This window comes from Rhinolophus sinicus, linkage group LG01 (genome assembly GCF_036562045.2).
Source record: "Rhinolophus sinicus isolate RSC01 linkage group LG01, ASM3656204v1, whole genome shotgun sequence".
NCBI lineage: Eukaryota > Metazoa > Chordata > Mammalia > Chiroptera > Rhinolophidae > Rhinolophus > Rhinolophus sinicus.
Window position 1 is genome coordinate 180977637 of NC_133751.1, and position 13907 is coordinate 180991543.

The 13907-nt window shown below is 36.4% G+C and overlaps 1 protein-coding gene across 1 annotated transcript in view; it reads left to right on the top strand.

Moving 5' to 3' along the window:
- The window catches only part of CARF (calcium responsive transcription factor), a 61300-nt gene extending 49098 nt beyond the window's left edge, over positions 1 to 12202 (top strand). Inside the window, exon 18 of the transcript XR_002136979.2 lies at positions 12095 to 12202. The gene's annotated coding sequence lies outside the window, so the exon portion shown is untranslated. The remainder of the gene's footprint in view (positions 1 to 12094) is intronic.
- Positions 12203 to 13907: the final 1705 nt, after the last annotated feature.

Genomic DNA, 13907 nt, shown 5'->3' on the forward strand with positions numbered 1-13907 from the left:
CAGTTGACATTCAGTATTATTCTATGTTAATTTCAGCAGAGTGGTTAGACACTTCTCCTAGTATAATTTAAGAATTGACCCGATTAGTCAAGTACCCACCCGGCATTATAAATAGTTATTGTCATATTGTTGACTATATTCCCTGTGATTTGCTTTACATCCCCATGACTATTTTGTAACTACCACTTTGTTCTTATTAATCTCTTCACCTTTTTCACCCTGTCCCCCAAGCCTCGTCCATCTATTACCCCAACAAAGCTGGTACCCATCTGACACCATACATAGATAATATGATATTGACTATATTCCTAATGCTATACCCTATGTCTCCATAACTACTTTGTAGCAAACAATTTGCACTTTTTAATCCCTTTTTTTCACCCACACCTCCAACCCCCATCTCATCTGGTAACCATCAAAGTGTTTTCTGTATCTATGAGTTTCTGTTTTGTTTGTTTATTTTGTTCTTTAGATTCCACATAAAAGTGAAATCACATTGCACATTCCTTTCTTGTCTGACACTGCACTTAGCACAATACCCTCCAGGTCCATCCATGCTGCTGCAGATGGCAAGAACCCATTCCCTTCCATGGCTGAGCAATATTCCATTGTACATATGTACTATCTCCTCTTTATCCATTCTTTCATTCAGGCCAGGCTGCCTCCACATCTTGGCCATTGTAAACAATTCCGCAATGAACATATGGATGCACAGATAACCTCGAAGTAGTTTTTTGGGTTTCTTTGGGAAAATACCCTGAAGTGGGATTATTGGGTCCTTCTTTGTCTCTTGTTATAGCCTTTGAACTGGGGTCTGTTTTGTCTGGTTTAAGTATTGCTACCCCAGTTTTTTTTGTTTTTATCATTTCCATTTTCATGAAATACCTTTTTCCATCCCTTTACTTGCCATATGTGTGTGTCTTTCAATCTGAAGTGAGCTCTTGTAGGCACCATATATAAGGGTTTTGTTTTCTTATCTATTCAGCCCTCTTATGTCTTTTGAGTGGAGCATTTAATCCATTTACATTGAAAGTAATTTTTCATACATGTGTAGCTATTATCATTTGATTATCATTTTGATATTTTTTTCTTCTAAAGTCCTTTTAACATTTCTTGTGATACTGGTTTGATGGTGATGAACTCTTTAGCTTTTTCTTGTCTGGGAAGCTCTTCTATTTGTCCTTTGATTTTAAATGATAGCCATGCTGGGTAGAATACCCTTGGTTGTAGGTCCTGACTTTTAATCATGTTGAATATTTTGTGCCAATCCCTTCTGGCCTGCAAAGTTTCTCCTGAGAAATCAGCTGATAATCTTATGGAATCTCTCTTATAACTTCTAGTTGCCTTTCTCTTGCTGCTTTTAGGATTCTCTCTTTATCTTTAACCTTTGCCATTCTAATTATAATGTGTCTTGGTGTAGGCCTGTTTGGGTTCTTCTTGTTTGGGACTCTCTGTACTTCCTGGACTTGTATGTCTATTTCCCTTGCCAGGTTAGGGAAGTTTTCAATCATTATTTCTTCAAATACGTTCCCAATCCCTTGCTTTCTCTCTTCTTCTTCTGGTACCCCTATGATGTGAATGTTGTTATGCTTGATGTTGCCCCAGAAGTCTTTCAAACTATCCTGATTTTTTTGGATTCTTTTTTGCTGTTCTAATAGGGTGTTTTCTGCTACATTGTCTTCCAAAATCGCTGATTCGATCCTCTACTTTATCAAATCTGCTGGTTATTTTCTAGTGCATTCTTCATTTCAGTTATTGTATTCTTCACTTCTGACTTCTTTTTTTATGGTTTCTGTGAGCTTTTTTTTTATGCTTGCTATCTCTTTGTTGAAGTTCTCACTAAGTTCCTTAAGCATCCTTATAACCACTGTTTTTAACTCTGGTAAGTTGCTTGCCTCCATTTGGTTTAGTTCTTTTTCTGGAGTTTTTTTCTGGGATGTATTTCTTTGTTTTCTCATTTTGGCTGCCTCCCTGTGTTTCTTTCTATGTATTATGTACATCTGCTGTCTCCCAGTCTTGGACAGGTGGCCTTATGTAGTAGGAGCCCTGTGTGGCCCTGGCACAGTTTCCCTGGTCACCTGCTCTAGTGCTCCAGAAGTGTCCCTTGTGTGGGTTGTGTGTGCCCTCATGTTAGAGTTGAGCCTTGATTGCTATTGGCATGTCAGTGGGTGGAATTGACCCTCAGGCTGATTGGCTGTTCGGTTTGGTCATTCACAAATGACCTGCTGTATGGGGGGCTCACCCCACTAAGTGGGATTCATCCCAGCAGGTTCTGGTGCCTGTTGAGACCACCCTTTGGGTGTGCCACTTGTGGAGCTAATTGGGCAGTTTTCTGCTGTGCTCTGAAGCCAACCTCCAAGTGGTTGATTGTGGGGCCTCTTGGGAGGGGTTCTGCTGCAGGCCCAGGCAACAACTACCTGTGACTGGTCAGGGATTATCTGGTACGAGCTGCAAAGTGATCCATGGTTGTCTCTACCTGTGCTAAACCTAGAGGCATGTGGGAGAGGGCATGCTGCAAACTGATGATGTCTGCCACCAGTACTGGGCCTGGGATAGCTCCACAAAATTCCAGGACACCCCAAGGCCTGCTGCCACCTGCCGGCTCTCTTAAGGTTCAGCCACTGATAAAACCTTATGTGGTACACAAGTTGGGTGAGGCAGGGTCTCAGGAAGTCTCTAGAGTGGGAAGAGTCACCAGTTTAATGTAGATTCTGGTTTGGTGCCAGTGCTGAGCCTGGAGCAACTCAGCAAAAGTTTTAGAGCACTCCAAAGCCAGTCGCCACCTGCCTGGGGTCTGTGGACTCAGATGTTTTTCCAAGAAAGAGTGCAATGTGGGTGGGGCTGCCTTCTCACAGAGAAAGTGCCTCTGGTTTTGGAGAGTTGGGAGGGGACAGGTTCCCACTGAGTCAGCAGGTTGGAGCAGGGGAGCTCACCAGACCAATCTCATTCATATTTGGCCTGTCAGGGAGGGCTCAAAACAGGAAAGATGGTGCCTGCCTGCGGCCTGCACAGCAGAAGGTCCCCCCTCACAGGGAAAATGGTGACTGTCCTCCAGCCCTCACCACACACCTCAGTCTTCCCCCCATATGCTTCTGACGCCCTGAGTCACAGTACCTGTGCTGGAGCCTAAGATGAGTGCCTGTGAATGAATGAGACTGTGTGTGGACCCCTTAAGAGGATGTCCGGGTGTCTCGCCACCTTCCATCCCACCTGGATGGTTGGAATCCCCACTGTCTTTCACAGCCAGATACTGTGTGGGCTCCTCTTCCTGGCACCAGTGCTCTGGGCTGGGGAACCTGGTGTGGGGCTCGGGTCCCTGACTCTCTAGGGGGGGAACCTCCACTGCTGAGATATTCCTCCTGATTTTAAACCACCACATGGAGTTTTGGGGCCAGCCTGTTTCGTGTCTCCACTCCTCCTACCAGTTTTAGCACTGCCCCTTTTTTAAGTCCTTAGTTGTAAAACTTCTGTTCAGCTAGACTTCATATGATTCTCTAGGTTGATTGTTCTATAATTTAGTTGTAATTTTAATGTGTTCATGGAAGGAAGCAGGCACAGTGTTTATCTACTTCACCATCTTAGATCTCCTCCTGTATATTTTCTTTGGTAAAGTGTCTGTTTGAATCTTTCACCCACTTTTAAATTGAATTGTTTTCTTGTTAGAGAGGTTTACAAAGTACATTGTAGATACAAGTCCATTTTTAGAAATGCGATTTACAAATATGTTCACCTGATCTGTAGCTTATCTTTTCACCTTGTTAATTCCGCCCTCTGAATTTTGCAAAGGGCAGAAGTTCCTAATTGTGATAACGTCCAATTTATCTTTTTTTGTTGTTTATGAATGATACTTTTGTGTTATATCTTTGCCTAAGAGATCTTTGCCTAACCCAAGTTTAGATTTTCTCCTGTGGTTTCTTCTAAGTTTTATAACTTTATGTTTACATTAAGGTCCCTAATCCATTTGACTTAATTTTTATATACATAGTACAAGTTATAAATTGACTTTTTCTTTGCATATGATAGCCAATTGTTCCAGCACTGTTTTTTAAAAAGACTATACTCTCCATTCAATCGAATTAATGCACTTTGATGAAAAATCCTTTAATATATGGGCTAATATCTAGACTCTGTTATCTTCCATTAATCTCAACTGGAGCAATTTTGCATCCAGGGGACATTTGGCCAAGTCTGGAGACAGTTTTAGTTGTCACAACTAAGAAGATACTGCTGGTTTCTGGTAGGTTGAGATGCTGCTCAACATCATACATGCATAAGACAGCTCCAAAACAAAGAATTATCTGGCCGAAAATGTCAATAGTACTGAGATTGAAAAACTCTTGGCTATCTTTATGTCAATACTATACTGTCTTGATTATTGTAGTTTCATAGTAAGTCTTGAAGTCGGGTCGTATAAATCCTTGAACCTTACTCTTTTTTTTTTTTCAACTGTATTTTGACTATTGTAAGTCCTTTGTTTTTCTATGTGAATTTTAGAATCACCTTGTCAATTTCTTTAAAAAAAGCCCGATGGGGTATCGCCTGTGATTATGTAGAATATATTGATCAATTAGAAGGTAATAGAAATCTTAATATTGATTCTGTAATTTTTCTCTGCATTGTTTTATACTTTTCGTTGTACACGTCTCATACTTTTGTCAAATTTATCACTAAGAACTTATAAATGGCATTTTTAAAAAATTTCAACTCATGATATTTTTTTTAGTATATAGAAATACAATTGATTTTTTTTATGGATTTTATATCTTGTAACTGTATTAAACTCACTAGTTCTAATAGCTTCTTGAGAGATTCTATCATATTATCTTTATAGACAGTCATATTATTTTGTATCTTTCTTTCCAATCTGATACCTTTTATTTCTTTTTCTCAACTATTACACTGGCTAGAACCTAAAGTACAATTTGATTAGAAGTGTTTACAGTGAACATCTTTGCCTTGTTTCTGATCTTAGGGAAAAAGTATTTAGTCTTATTATTAAGTATGATGTTAACAATAATTTTTATGTATGTTTTATCTAATTGAGCAAGATTTCTTTTGTTCTTAGTTTGCTGACAGTTTTTATTAGGAATGGATATTTGATATTGACAAGTGCTTTTTTATATATATTGAAAGTATTATTTCACGTTTCCATTTTCTCTCAATATGGTGAGAAACTTTGATTCAATTTCAAAGAGTTAAACAGCCTTGTATCCTTGCATTCCTGAAATAAATCATATTTGTTCATTAGGATGTATTCTCCTGTTTTTATATATTGTTGGGTTTCAGTTGCATTTAATGTTATTATGGATATGGTTGGGTTTAAGTCTTCCATCTTTCTATTTGTTTCTTATTCTGTTCCATCTATACCTTTTTCCTTTTTTCCTCCATCTTTTGGTGCAATTGAGCTTTTCTATGATTTAATTTTACCTCCATTATTGATTTATTAGCTGTAGCTCTTATTTTAATAATTGCTTTAGTGTTTATACTGTACATCTTTAACTATCACAGTCTATGTTCAATTACTATTTCACCATTTCACAAGCAGTATAGGAATCTTAAAATAGTATACTTCATTTTTCCCTTTTCTCACCTTTGTGCTATTGTTGTCATATATTTAAATAATAAAAATTATTTACCTACATAGTTGTTATTGTCAATGTTCTTCATTCCTTTGTGTCAATCCATATTTCTATCTGGTGTCATTTTTCCTTTTGCGTTTTTTATACATTCCTTTACATGGACCTTTCTTTTACTTTTTTTGTAGTATGTGTCTGTGGATTATGAATTCTTTCAGGTTTATCATATCTGAGAAAGTCTTTATTTTGCCTTCATTTTTGTTTCCTTTTTTCCTTCTTTTTCTTTTAGCTCCTGTCCATACAACCCAGGCATCACCTTTCCTTATGTCTAATCAGTTGCCAGGGCCGGTCCTACCTCCTTTATATTTTCCACAACAATTTTGCCTTCATTTTTGAATGATATTTTCCCTTGATAAAGAATTCCAAGTTAACAGCTTTTTCCTTTATTTTAAAAATGTCGTTCCACTACCTTTTTATCTTGAATTATTTCTAATGAGCAATCTGCTATCATTCTTATCTTTTTTTCTTAGCATATCTGTATTTTTATCCCTGGCTGATTTTAATATAGTCATGCACCACATAACATTTCTGTAAACAACAGACTGTATACATGATGGTGGTCCCATAAGATCATAATGGAGCTTAAAAATTCCTATCATGTAGTGATATAGCCGTGGTAATGTAGCACAATGCATAACTTATGTGTTTGTAGTGATGCTGTTGTAAACAAACCTACTACACTGCCAGTCATGTAAAAGTATATAGCACATACAGTTAGAGTATTTGGCTATGCTATCTAGGTTTGTGTAAATATACTCTATGATGACAAATCGCCTAATGATGCATTTCTTACAATGTGTTCCCTCTCACTAAGTGGTGCATGACTGTATTTCCTGTTTATTACTGGTTTTCATCAATTTGCTTATGTTATGCCTTGATATGGTTTTCTTCATATTTCTCGTATTTGTGGATTTTTGAGCTTCTTGGGTCGATAAGTTTGAGTTTTAATCAAATTTGGAAATTTTTTGACCATTTTTTTCCTCAAAAATTTTATTGTCTTCCTCCTTAACTCCCTATCAGGAATTCCAATTTAATATATGTTGGGTTTTTTGAAGTTATCTCATATCTCACTAATACAAGATATCTTACTCTTCATTTTTTTCAATCTTTTTTTCTGTTTCTGTTCATTATGTGTAGTTATATTGCTCTATCTTCAAATTCACTGATCTTTTCTTCTGTAATGTCTAATCTGTTGTTAATGCCAAGTTAACTTGGTGTTATTGATAATCCAATGTGTTTTTAACACAGACATCGTAGTTTTCATACTTAGACGTTTAATTTGGGAAATTTTTTTGTCTTCCATGTGTCTACTTGACACCTTGAATCTTCCCTCTAGCTTCTTGAACATATGGAATACAACTATGAAATTATTTTAATGTTTTTGTCTACTAATTCTATCATTTTTTGAGGCAATTTCCATTGATTGATTTTTCTACTCATTATTTTTATATATTTTCCTGATTCTGTGAATTCCTGGTAACTTTTGATTAGATGTCAGACTTAACTTTTACCATGTTGGATGCTGGATATTTTTGTATACCTATAAATATTCTGGAGTTTTGTTCTAGGGTACAGTTAAGTTTCTTGAAAACAGTATGCTCCTATAATGTCTTAACCTTCAATCATTCTTAATTAAAACAAGGCAGCCATTAATGTAATGTTAATTTTTTCCCCGCTGTTAAAGCAAAACATTTCTTCTTACTCTACACTGTGCTTTTGAATTAATGGGTTTTTCCACCTGACTGGTGAGAGTAGGCACTCTTCTGATCCCTTGTAAGCCTTGGAGGTTATTCCCTCAAATCCTTTCAGGTTGTTTTTTCCCTAACCTCAAGTAGTTTCCTTACACTCATGCCCTAATCAGTAAGTACAGTAAATCCTCACTTTATGTCGCCAATAAGTTCTGTGACTTTCAAGTGAAACATCATGTAATGAAAACAGTTTTACCATAGGCTAATTGATATAAACAAGACTTAAGTTTCTTTGGCATCTCATCAATATTACAATGAATTGATGTTGAACAAAATGATGTTTTTTGAGGACCTACTGTACTCTGTTGAAGGCTAGAGAGTGACCTGCAGATTTTTGGAGTTTTCTATTTGTGTAGCTCGCTCTTCTCTAGCATTTCATCCTAAAAACTCTGGCTGCTTTGACCTTCCTGAATTCCAAGTTCCATCCCCTCTACTCAGAGAGACTCTGCCTGGGTGCCCCTTTCATGTGCCATAGCCTGGAAACCCTCTTCAGGTGGTAATCCAGGATAACATAGGCCTTATCTCATTTATTTTACGTCTTTCAGGAATCACTGTACTCTGTTGCATGATCTCTAATGTTCTGAGAATTACTGTTTCATATATTTTGTCCATTTTATAATTGTTTCAGGCAGGAGGGTAAATCTAGTCACTTTTAGTCCATCATCACTAGATGTGGAAGTTTTGACATAATGTCACATTTAGGTTTCTGCAGGAGCAGTAGAGTCAGAAGATGAAATAAGAGGTTGTAAGAGAAGTGCAAGGATAGATTATGAAATAGAATAGGGTACAACCAATCTAGGTGAGACCAGAATGTATATCATTGTGGGACTTAGTGTATAAGAGTGGCCCAGAGTAATTCCCAAGAAATGCCTGATTGTATAGGGACCACCTTTAATGGTATAATTTCCTGTCTCTACTGTCTTAGCTACACCAAGCATAATGACTGAGCCCTTTGTGTATCATCACTGACAGAGTTAGGCTCACTGCAGGATACCAAGATGAATGACTTAAAAGTTTGCCGTAAAGGAATTTAGTGCCTATACATGAGGTATGTAACTTTATACAGGATAGAAAATAATAAATTTGATTATAGGAATATAGATAATATTATACAAGAATTCAGAGGAAGAAGACATTACATACTTCCAAAGAACAGAACTGACATTATAACTTAGTACTTCATATTGTTTAGTTAAACCACTTGGCATTTTGCCTGGCATAAAGTAAATGGTTTCTTATTATTGTAGGTTGGTTAAGAGCATGTGCCCTGAAATCAGACAGCTAGGATTTGAATCCACTTCCTGTTTATTAGCTATGTAACTTTGGACAGAATACTTAGACTTAGTTCTTCACATTTTTTTTTTACATCTGAGGGAATAGTAGTAGTGGCTTCCTCACTGAATTGTGATGAGGATTTAATGAGGTAATCCGTATTAATATCTTAGAATCAGAATCCTGCCACTCAATATGTGCTAATTTTTATAATTAATTTTATTAATAATGAAATTTAAAATCCTGAAAGGTAAGCATTATCCTTAATCTCAATATGGTGTGTCTGTAGGGAGCACCTTTGGCTGCTTGCCACAGAGACATGATTGTAGTGGCTTAAGGAAATAGTTGTTTTTTTTAAATGACATCAAGTCCAAAGCCAATCTGAACAGGGCTGGTATTGTGGTTCCAAGTTGCCACCAGGAACTCAGACTCATTAATCTTTTCATGTAGCCATCACATTTGGCTTTCATCTACATAGTTGTTACTCTTATATCCATGATGGTTGTCCTATCTCCAGCATTGATCAGAGTTCAGATAGGAAGAAAGGAATGGTCAAAGAAAGACCTGTGCTAGGTGAGTGAGCCAAAGGTCTTTCTCAGAAAACCCATCAACAACTTCCGTGTTTCCCCGAAAATAAGACCTAGCCAGGCCATCAGCTCTAATGCGTGTTGGAGCAAAAATTAATATAAAATGCAGTATTATATCATATATCATATCATATCATATCATATCATATCATATCATATTACATTACATAGACCTTATTTTAATATTATATTAATATTATATTAAAATAAGACTGGGTCTTATATTAATTTTTGCTCCAAAAGACGCATTAGAGCTGATGGTCCGGGTAGATCTTATTTTTGGGGAAACGTTCCACTTTTATCTCATTGGTTAGAACTATTGTATAACTATCTTAGTTACAAGGAATGCTAGGAAGTATAGTTCTTTTTAACATATGAGCACATTACCACCCCAAGAAAAATTGTGTTTTGGTAATAGAGAAAAACAGAATTCCTTGAATATTGTATAGGCCACTAATGGTGTCTCCCACAAATGAGAAAACCGAAATTCAACAACTTGCCTGAGGTTGTCACACAACTATTAAGTGATAAAACTCATTTGGGAACCAAGGTCTGTCCAGTATCATTCTACATTCCTTCTGCTACACAGTCCAAAAAAGCAAGGGTCTTTTTATGATAGGATCCTTCGGTTGAATCTTTCATGACAGAATGTGGACATGGGATTAAAAGGAAGGTGTATAGAATTCAAGGAGCAAGTAGGAAGGATTATGTGGCACTTTGGGGGATACGGGTAAGTTCATTTTGGGGAGAACTTCAGGATACAATGAAGGAAAGAAGCTGGGAAAAGATTGGAAAGAGAAAACTGGTTAAATGGTAGAAATTCTAGAAGGCCAGGCTAAGAATTTTACATTTTACTTAGCATGTGTTAGATTAATGTCTTATTTAAATGATCTATTAAAGGAACCCATTGAATCCAAAAGCTTTTGTAAAATCTGGGTGAAAAATTAAGGTTTACAGATTTCTAAAGATAGTTACGGTTACCAAAGTGGTGCTAGAGTAATTTATTGATTGCCATAATAAAATTTTCTAAATAAAGACCATGACTCTTGCATCTATAATTACTTTTAGAAACTCTTGGGTTTTTTACATTTCTATTCTATAAGGATACTCTAAAATCTTAAAGATGGGTATTCTTTCATTCAACAAAACGGACATGTTTCCTGCCCTTTTGGATCTTATATTCCAGTAGAGGGAGATAGACAATAAATAATAAATATAATACATTAATGTATGTGTTTATACATAAGTATATTTTATTATTTGTGCATCTATGAATTATTATATGCATATTATGTACTTACATCTTAGGTTGATAAGTGCTATGGAACAAAAATGGAGTAGAGAAAGAGGGAAATACTGGGTTCAGTGTAGAGAGAGTTGCAATTTTATATAGGGCAATCAGAGTAGGCCTCACTGTGAAGGTATATGTTAGTAAATTCTTGAAAGGAATAAGTTAGTCAAGCAGATACCATGCAGAGTAGTGCAATAAGAGGGAACTGCAAGATTAGGAATTTCTTGCTGTGCCTGAAGGTCAGCAAGAAGGCTAATGTGGCTGGAATAGAGTGAGCAAGTGAGAAAGTACTGGAAAATGAAGTCAAAGTGGCAATAGGGAGTCAGATCACATAGGGTCTTATAATCCATTATGAAGACTAGCTTTTCCTCTGAGTGGGGTTGGGAAGCCATTGCTGAGTTTTGAGCAGAGGAATGACAACATGATATGATTTACCCTTTAAAAGGATCACTTTGACCATTGTATTCACAATAAACTTTATAGTTAATCTGTCTCTACCTAGGGGCAGGGTAGTTTTTTGTTTATTAATATATCACAGTAGATGCTTAGAAAACATTTTTGAATGAATGACCATTTACATTTAAGGTTTGAGAGTGTCCTTAAAGAAAATAAATGGAAAACAACCTAAAGAGAGATGGGAAAGTTAAGGGGAGAGAATTGCTGAAGAAATGTCTTTGAATAGGAGAAAGGGGATGAGATCTAGTGCTCAGGCAAAGGGTTTGACTTTAGTTAGATAGGAGCATGGATACCTTATCTATGGATAGATGACAAAACAGACTACATGGGTATGGGGGCTAGTAGGTGGGCACAAGTGAGAGTCTGTAGAAATTCTCTTCTGATTTCTTTAGTTTTCTCAGTGAAATAAGAAGCAAGGCCCCTAGATAAGTGTGAAGATAGGTATATGGGGGAAAATATGTTGGGGCATTGAAGAGAAAAGCTAGTAGGAGAGTAATTAAACTAGGGAAGTATAATAATGTTAACGGGCCTGCTTGATTAAGGGGTCATTTGAGGTTTATGTTCATAAATTGAAATTCAGATTAATCAGCATGTTTGTGTGTTTTATGCCAGTTGCAATCAACAGTGACTGAGTATTCATGGAGAACCAGACATTTACCTGCTGGCTGTAAGAAAGATTAACAAAACCTAATCCTGTCTCTATGGGAACTCACAGTGTGGTGTCAATTATACAATTAACCAGTTGTAAAATGGTATAAGTGCTATCAATTGAAACAAAGGAAGAACATTTTATATTAAAGAAGTTTGAGGCTGGTGAACAATTCAGGTTGTGGAGGGAGCAGCAGATTGGTGTCAGAAGGCAGAGGACTGTGAAATAATAATAATCACTTCTAAACTCTCACATCCCTGTGTCCAGTCAAAAACTGTTATGTAAAAGCTGTGCTAATCTCAATCGGATCCTCTGCTTTGAAAGTCATCTTAAACCACATCTCCAAAATTCATTGATATTGCACCTCTGACTTCCCGTGAGTCACTGCAAAGGCTCTCAAGATAGTGTTCTCCCTACTGCAGTAAGCAAAAAACTCAGTTTTGCTTTACCAACAGGTTATTTTGGAGGTATTTTAAAGGAACCAGTGTCTGATGATCTTGAGGGTCCTATCAAAATCTGGTCAACATGGAAACAGCATGCTTTTCTGAGGCCCTTTAAACCGCCGGCACTGGGTCTCTCCAATGGAGATGGTGAGGTAAGTTCAGATTGGGTTTGAGCTCTCATATTTTTACTTTTTCATCAAACACTCCCAATGCTAAGTTTAGTTCGAGAGTATCTAGGAATAAGAAACTCTTTTTAAAAATCTATTGATTGATCAGGTTTGAAAAACTTTTATTTTCGGTAGAAATCTACATTATCACGGACAGAGCGTTTGTCCTCATTTCTTCATTGTGCATCTGTAAGAGGAAGTTCACAGGGAGGAAGATGGGTGTGATCTTACATGTTTAGAAGGTTTCTTTCCGGACTGGCATCCTTTGGGAAAACTATCTCAGATCATTTATGAAAAATCTTACCAAAACTTTTGTCCATGAAACTCTAGATTTCTTTGGGTGGGGTGGGGTCCCCAAGATACAGAGTACACAGATTTGACTGACTATTGCTAGATTCATAGGTTTATCTTTAGTCTAGTTCTGTAGCTACTCTGGGCTGGATTCCTGCATCTTATATGTTTATAGTATTATCAAAATGTGTCTTCTTAACTTGCTAAATGATATAAGCATTATTTGGAATTATAATAGTTATTTTGGGGAACTTTTGATATGAACAAAATTGTTCCTTTTGGGAGGCACTTTGAAGCAAAAAGGGAGCAATATCCCAAACATACAGTTGTCTCCATTTTAAAGAAGAGGAAGCTTCCAAAATATATTCAAGGGATAATGAAATTGCATCCTTAAAAGACTCCTTGGCAAAGGCAAGAGAAATTTGTGAAAAATTTAAAACTGTATCTTTTAGATCCCTTTAAATCACAATTTAAAGATAATGTCCTTTATTCTATTTCATTTTCTCATCCTATATTCCTTCATTTTCCTCTGTACTGTCTCTCCTGCTGACTTTTTCTCCTTCCCTCCAAAACACCTCAAAAGTTGTAGCTGTAAAAGAGAAAGATCACTTTGTTTAGTATTAGAGACAGCCCTCTCATTTCCATGCTTCGAGTATTAATAAATGCTGGCTTTTTAATCATACAAATCAAATTGTCAAAGGGCCTGAGTTAATGTTTAAACCATCTGTAATAATAACTAACTCTCTCTTCCTCTCCCTTTCCTACTCTCCCTTTCTCTCCCACGCTTGTGTGCATGTATGTCAAAATAGGTTTTCCTGCATCTAAACTTTCCCTTCTCCTTAATTAAGGAAAAATAATTAGTCTCTTACGATGATAATTTTGTGTTTGACTGAAGCTGGTTTCCTCTCTCATGTTTTCTTTCTATTTCTCTTCTCCTTTTCCCTTCCTAGGGAAACATTAAAGATTAATTGATGAAAACATTGTTCTGTCATTGTGTGCTCAATCTAGGAATATCTAATGAAGAATTCCTGAAACAGAAAGAAAAGTCATTAAATTGTTTTGTGGATTTTTTTAAATTGCTTTTTAAGAGGTATTTCTGGTTAAACCTACAGGAAAAGAAGAAAAGGCCTTGGTTCCAAGATGAAGGGCTTTGAAACAGGATTTAAAGAGTTTTTATAATTACATTTATGAATACAAAGTTTACATATTATATAGAAAATGTTCATAAGATATTCCTGATAAATAGATGAATCAATGGACAAATTAGAATGAGTTAATCATATTGGTTTAAAGGATTGAAAAACAATTATCTTCTTCCTGACTTTACTGTATGAAATTAATGCCTACACAATATTCTAGTTTGTACA